The following is a 7,601-nucleotide window of genomic DNA, read 5'->3' as shown; positions in this document are numbered from 1 at the left end:
CAGAATTGTGTATTTCAGGCCATTTCATTAGATTTTCAAAAGAGTAACAATAAATAATTAAACAATTAATTAATTTACAAAAGACTGTTGACTCAAAGGATTTGAATAAATTAACTCACACTAAGAATACTTTTTTCCTTAAATAAAAATTGCTATTATAAAAAAAAGTTCCTTAGAAAAACATTTTTGTTGAAATTTGGAGATGTTCAAACAAAAATTCCTATAAGAGACTACCAATTTAGGATTTTCAGGAATTTTTACCTTACATCCTAGAATTACAAAACTTGACATTAATCAATACATCAACACATGAGATCAAAAGAGTTTTTTTTTTTACATGTTGAAAATGGAATAAATATTAGCAAAAAACAATCTGAGTTTGGGAGCTTGCCAGTTTAATCCATTAACTAACTAAATACGCATTTGAATACAATAAATACTGAATATTCATCATGCATGTTATATAGATATTAATGCAGTTAATTTGGTAAATACACAAATATTTTGATAAAACACACACAAACAACACAGACACCACAAATGTAACTCTTGCACTAGAGAAAGTAACAAAAAAGGAGTACACTCACAGATAGAAAACTTGTTGCTGTTGTCTTTCCCTGGAAACAATTTAAATCCTCTAGATTTAAAATCTATGGCCTTTTTCACTAGTTAAGAAAACAAACAAAAACATGTATCAGGAAATACAATTTTAAAATGAAATTCAAGTTAACAAATTTTGTTAGCATGAAATTATGCAAGTTAAAGAAACTGCTTTCTTAAGCCTGATATAAGGTACCCAGAGAAAAATCAAAAAGAAAAAAAAGTGCGATATAGTCATTGAGGAGTAATATACTAATCAGTATGCAATGATTTTGTATATTCTATAGAGAGAAACCTGCATGTGTGTATATGTATATATACACACACAGGTATTTTTTAAAACGATCCAACTTTTTTTATCCTAGCAAAATCTTAACACTTTATCATAAACCACTTGTATTAATCCAATTTTATGAAATTAAACTAGAAAACTAAAAAAAGCTGGGGCATTAGATTAATGGAAAGAATTTAATAAACTTGATTTTTAAAATAAATTGTTACTTAAAAATTTAGCATATTTGAAATATTAAGACACTTTTAAGAAAATGGTAAAATTGGAAAACTTTGGAATAGATTGTAATAATTCTGCCAATAATCATTTCCATTCACTATCATTGCTCTTGACACTGTGATTGATGTCAATCCATACTGTACAAAATGTATGAAAGTGAATTACAACTACTGGGAGTTCATCTAAAATATCTTGCTGCTATTTTTTATCTTATGATATTAAAAATTAATATCATAAGAGGAAAGGTATTTTATTGTGCACTATATTAAAATAAATATAACTGGGTATGCTAAGAAAAAACAGATACATTTAAATTCAATAGACCAGCTTAGGAAATATTTTTTATAACAAAATAGGTTAAAATACTTTTCAAATAATTCAGAGGAAGGAAAAGAAATATTATTCCCTTTTAAGTATAAATTATTTAATTAGCTACAGTTCCTATGAATTTCTTAAAAAGTGATGTGATAGTTCAGAAGGCTATTTAAGTTTTTAAATGACACCAAGTGAAATAAAGAAAATTTGCTTAAACGAAACCCCACTAATCAAAAAAAATTATGCAATCTGCCTAATGGGATATTTGAGTATCAACTATTTTCCTAAAAAAAAAAAAACACATCATGAACAGGAATGCAAGGGATATATTTAACTTTCTCAATTGTAACTTAAAATTATTTACATATTACTTATTATCAATTTTATGGTGACGAACAACCATAAATATTATGCAATTAGGTTTTGTTCATGCCATAAAAATTTAAAAAGCAAAATTGATTTTCGGTTTAAAATAACCATTTCACTAATTCCGAATTGTCATTCTACCCAATTCGTTAAAATTACGGATATTTTATTGGAACATTTTAAGGTAATTTTTTTCTTCTTAATTTGAAAAGTAGGAAGGTAGAGACAGGGCTGAGCAGTTATAAACTATTTATTCATATCACATATTTAGGAAAAAAAACAAAAATGATCATTGGAAAAGGAGTTAAGAGATCTGATTCTTAGCAATTATTAGTTGTGTGGTTTTGGACAATGATCTGCCTTTTCCTACCTTAGTTTTTTCTATTAAAATACTAAGTTAGGACTGCGTGACTGCTCAGTCTCCTTCTAGTTTTAAGATTCTTTATCCGTGACCCTTATCTATAGTGAAAGAATAGCTACATCTCTCTCAAGTGATGCTTTTTGTTGTGATTCTCTTCCACCCCCACCCTCACCCCCATGGTAAACTAAGGTTTAATTCTACTGAAGTGTTCAGCTGCTCTAAATTTAGTTCTGCCACTTGTGAATTTTCCTGCTGTTTCAAAATACTTTTTAACAATATTTGCATTTTGTATTTTCTGATATAAATCTAGATTTTCCCATTCCAGACATGAATTTTAAGTAGGAATCTACCTATATTTTCCTCTGAAATGTTTAAGAGTTGACTTTCTAAGTATTACAAATGAATTTGAAGATTTCATGGTAATTTTAACACAAATCTGGAATTTTAAAATAATAAGGAAAATTAAATGAAAAGATTATAAACCCAAAGAAGAAATCTGTAGAAGAAAATTCTGTGAATCAGAGTTCAATGATATAAATAGCATGTCATTAAATAAATTTGCGTGTTTGGGGAGTATATATATGTGGGGGGAGAGGGACAGGATTATATGCATGCTTAGAGCTAAACTTGATTATTTGGTTGGGTGAAGTAAAGGATAACACCTTAAAATAAAACAAGCCAATGCTTCCAGCTAACAAAGTTTCACCTCAGGCCAAATATTTTAATTGTATTCCTGGTTCTGAAAGGACCTAGCCTTATCTATTTTTCTTTTTTTAAGCATCTATAAGACAATTTACTTTAAGTAAAAAAAAAAAAATGTATTTTTAAATGTAAAAACTGCAATAAATATGATACTGATGCAGAAGTTTGAATATTTGTTTTAGGAGATAAAAAGGAGTGAATGGATAATAATATAAAATCAATTTGAACATAAATTCCATTTAAAAACACAAAAAGTTGTGTTGAACGAATGTTATCTAAACCTCATCTAACTTGCATTTTAATAAGCTGAATTCACTTATTTGAAATGGTTTAGATTACAATGCCTACTATAAAAATTAACCACATATGCATATATATAAATAAGAGCTCAATTTTTTTTTCAATATTAATTTTTCCTGTGGAATAGGTGGCATCTACCTTTATTTATTTTTGTTGGTTTTTTTTGGTGGCTGGCTTGTATGGGGAACCAAACCCTTGACCTTGGTGTTACAAGGCCACGCTCTAACCAACTTAGCTAACCAGCCAGCCCTAACTTTATTTTTTATATTAGAGAATCTATATTTGTATAAGTAGAACATGTGGTATTTGTGGGACAAATACATTTGGAAGTAATAAACTTAGTGCTGGTGTTGGTCTTTAATGTTAGGAAACTGATCTTATATAGATGTGATAGAGGGAATTCAAACATCAACTGGAGGTTTGGAAAAGATGAAATGGTCTTTCTATCACTGCAATTCTGTAACATAAGGTCATAAAACATCTCCTGGCTTTAAGTTCCTTATTTGAAAATTGCTGGAATTTTTATTACATAATCCCAGAAGTTACATATCCACAATTAATGATTCTATTTCACTGTTATGTATATATAGTGAAAATTTGTAATCTACAGAACATTTATCTTTGACAAAGAAAAAACAGGCATGTTTAGTATTAGTCAGTAAAACATTTTTTTTCAAGTAGAAATAATTTATTTTCATGTTTGTATGGGGCTCTCAGAGAAGACAATAGGATTATTTATTAAATGTCATCAAAAGATACTGAAACTCCTCTCATTTTCTACTTCTATTAGTTTCTAATATAATAATAAAAATAAAATTAATGCAATATTCTAACTTTGTATTTATCTTAATCTTCTAAGTTTGTAGTATTTATCTTCATAAGAAAGTATCCTGGAAGTGGTAGTAGCTGTAATTTTAAACCTGCAATTCCATCAGATCATAATATTTCTTTGAAAAGGAAAATAATTTCTTATGAGCAAGTCATCTGTATCTTACCAATTTTGTTAGTTTATTTCTGCTTTTAACTTTTGTTTTCAAATGTACAATAATGCCTTTTTCTTGCTCTTTTGTACTGTGTTTGATATGATACCTGATGTGTTATTCCTACTTTTTATTTTTAACTTATTAATTATAATCATATCTTTCTCTTTATACAGAACAAATGAACTATAATAAGAAAATAATTTTCTTTAATTTTTTGCTTTGGATATTGAAAACAAGTAACGTGTGTGCGCATGCTGGTATGGGTATGTGCATTTGATTTTGAAAATATGGCACATCTCATTATAGAGCAGTGGATTCATTTACATGGATACTAAGAAATATAATCAATCACTGACTAGGAGTTGTATTATAGGATAAAATAATGTTAAAATACCATGTATTATTTGTGGCATTTCTCCAACTGGGCTAAAAGTAGGAAGATCTTAATGGCATAAAAAATGGGGCACGTTGGTTAACTTCTCTGTTGAGTTCTAAGAGATTCATTCACCCTTAATTATTCAGGAGTAAACTCTGGACCAAAGGAATTAGGAAAGACTAATGTAATCACAATTCTCAATTCTACCCCAGAGATTAAAACATGCATAGGGCTTATAAAAGGATTTAACTGTGTTAAAAGAACAAGTTTTGTTTGTTTAAAGGTAAGTAGTAGCTCCATACTACAGCCCTACACATATTAAAATTTAACTTTTTTTTTTTTTACAGTCTGTACTGGCTGAATAAAATACTTTTTTTCAGGGCATATTTAGCAGGGAGGCTGCTTTTTGATGACACCTTTCATAATTAATCCTTAGAAGAAGAAAGATCAAGAAACTATGCTGATGCCCCAGTAAAAGCTATATAATACTCCTGCAGTGTCTGCTTTGCCATCTTTCATATAAGATTTAGCACTGGGTTAACAATACAAATTTCCGAGAAAGTAATGTTTGCTTTATAAATGTTTCTGTATCATAGTTTTTAAAAAAGTGATTAGAGGCATGCTGCAATTACAGCATGTTTCTGGATTATATAGGAAGAAGGTATAATAGAAAAGTCAGCAGCATACTATTAAGTAGCTCATGAATCTTAGTGCAAAGTATTTCATTTCACAATAACTTCAAAACAAATTGAGATAAAGTTTATATAAACAGAAATAATAATGGCCACCATTTGATGAGAAAAGTAGTGATGAAACTAAATATGTTCAAAAGCAGAGAAAAAAATCATTTGTAAAATTGTAGGAATATGCAAGATCCAAAATATTTCCAAATTTAAAATAATGGAATTGAACTAATTAAGTTTATTAATAAATGCTATATACTAATTTTTATAATTACTTAAAATCTTAGTGTACTCACTCTTTTGAGTAGAGATAAGTAATATCTCTACTCAATGGTTCAGATACCCCAGTACATATTTTTTTTAAATCTTAAACTCCTATTGATTCTACCATACTAGTTTGTGGCTAGCACTTATTCTTGCATATAGCTAGTGTAAATATAAAATATACATTAATACAAAACGTGCAAATTTAAAATGCCCTGTTTTTAACTGGAAGAAAATATATAATTGCATAATTTACTACTCTGCTTAAATAATGCAAGAAATTCTAGAATCGGCATACAGCGAGTCTCTAAATGTTAGTTATTTGTACTATTGTTATTACCAGTTATAATTTTAATGTCTAGTGAGTCTCAGAGGCCATTCTAATTTATGATACAATATTCTAAACATGTTTTGACTATTTTGTATTATGCCTTGTATTATGTCTTAGTATTATGTCTTTTTTCACTGTGTAGTAATAACATACAAATTAAATCATCTACTTGTCGTGGACTTCTAACTTATTTATTTATTTACTTATTTATTTATTTTGTCCTTTGTGAGATTGGCCGCACTGCGCTCAGCCAGTGAGCACTGTGAGCACACTGGTCATCCCTATATAGGATCCGAACCTGTGGCAGGAGCACTGCTGCGCTCCCAGCGCCGCACTCTCCTGAGTGTGCCATGGGCTCGGCCCTGGACTTCTAACTTAAATTTTACTTCTTTATACAAAGTTAGAAACCTCCCCAAATTTTTGTACAAAAAGTACGTTTAGTAGAAATGTATAGAAACATCTTTGAATATATAATCATTTTATATTATATAAATATGAAGTTATTTAACATATTTTAAGATATTCCTGTAACAGGCTCATTTTTCATTTTGCAAAAGAAGATCCTAAAACTGCAATGTCTCAACACTGAAACGTCGTCAAACTAGACTCTAAATCTTTGGAATCCTATTTTTCAACCACTTTAGACTAAGAAATATGTGTACATCTTTTCACTCGGGAAACTGAAGAGAGTGGTGAGTATGACAAGAAGACATCATATTTCATAAAATCAATTTGTTAATTTTCACAGGCCTAATACATTAAATTGTTACCTTGTATTTAGGAGACAGTGGACAGACTATATAACTGCCTGAAAAATCGTAAAATTAATTATGGATAAAGACTCTACAAATTATGTATGCTTTCTTCTTTCTAGAAATGGAACAAATTCAGAAATTCATAACACTTATGTAGATAACAGCAGATGCACCCGCAGTGCTTGGTGTACCAGGTCTTACAGTTATGGTGTTCTGTAAAATGTCAGAATTACATGAAAAATGTGGGATTTTTATACTCTCTTCAGGGGTTCTTATAATTGAAATAATAAAAGTCACCATATGGGAGGAGTTGCCAATGGTATGGTTTGCAGATGCTTTTAACATTTAAGAACGGTCTGCCTTCAATTAAGTTTTTAATCCTTATTTTCTGACAGCTTCAAGTTAACTCACTATTTTTGTTGTCTTTGGAGCTACAGTTAAATATTAAGATTCACCCAATTTATGCATTTTCTTAGGCCTTTTTTTGTTTGGATATATCATATTCTTTTGAACACAAATTACTTTGTTTTTAAATTTTATTTAGTTTGTTTTTTTATAATTAATTTTACCATAGATAATTTCATTATAAAATATAACATAAAAATGATTATAAAATTTTCTTACTCAAGATAAAGTAATGTTACATCACATATTTGTTTTAAACTCAATTTCAAAGATCACTTATGTACACTTTAATGCCTTCTGAAATGAGATTAATTGGGAAAGAAGCAATTGTTTGAATAATAGTGACCATAGTTAATGACATTCATCAGACTGTGGTCAGAGAAACATGTTCTTCCACTACACATTATACTGCAGTAAGTGATTTTAAATTTTTTAAAAAAAGTAACAATATTCCCTCATCCTTGCGATTTCAAGTCATTATATTTTATTCAATTTCTTCACTAGAAGTATTTGTTCCATTACCTGGGTTCTATATAAGACAAACATAGATGAGCTCTGATGGTTGAACTTAACGCAGGTTTATGCTGGTAAGTTCAGGGCTATTCAAGATAGCAGAGCGCTCATCATAACCCACCTATATTCTCTATGT

At 29.2% G+C, this 7,601-nt stretch overlaps 1 long non-coding RNA gene across 1 annotated transcript in view; it reads right to left on the bottom strand.

Moving 5' to 3' along the window:
• LOC103592981 overlaps positions 1–7,601 on the bottom strand; it is an 85,924-nt gene that overhangs the window by 11,498 nt on the left and 66,825 nt on the right. Inside the window, exon 3 of the long non-coding RNA XR_550701.1 lies at positions 588–665. This is a non-coding gene — a long non-coding RNA (uncharacterized LOC103592981). The remainder of the gene's footprint in view (positions 1–587; positions 666–7,601) is intronic.

Source organism: Galeopterus variegatus, unplaced genomic scaffold (assembly GCF_000696425.1).
Source record: "Galeopterus variegatus unplaced genomic scaffold, G_variegatus-3.0.2 Scaffold1253, whole genome shotgun sequence".
NCBI lineage: Eukaryota > Metazoa > Chordata > Mammalia > Dermoptera > Cynocephalidae > Galeopterus > Galeopterus variegatus.
Note: the sequence above shows the minus strand (reverse complement) of the source record. Positions and strands in the feature narration are given on the sequence as shown.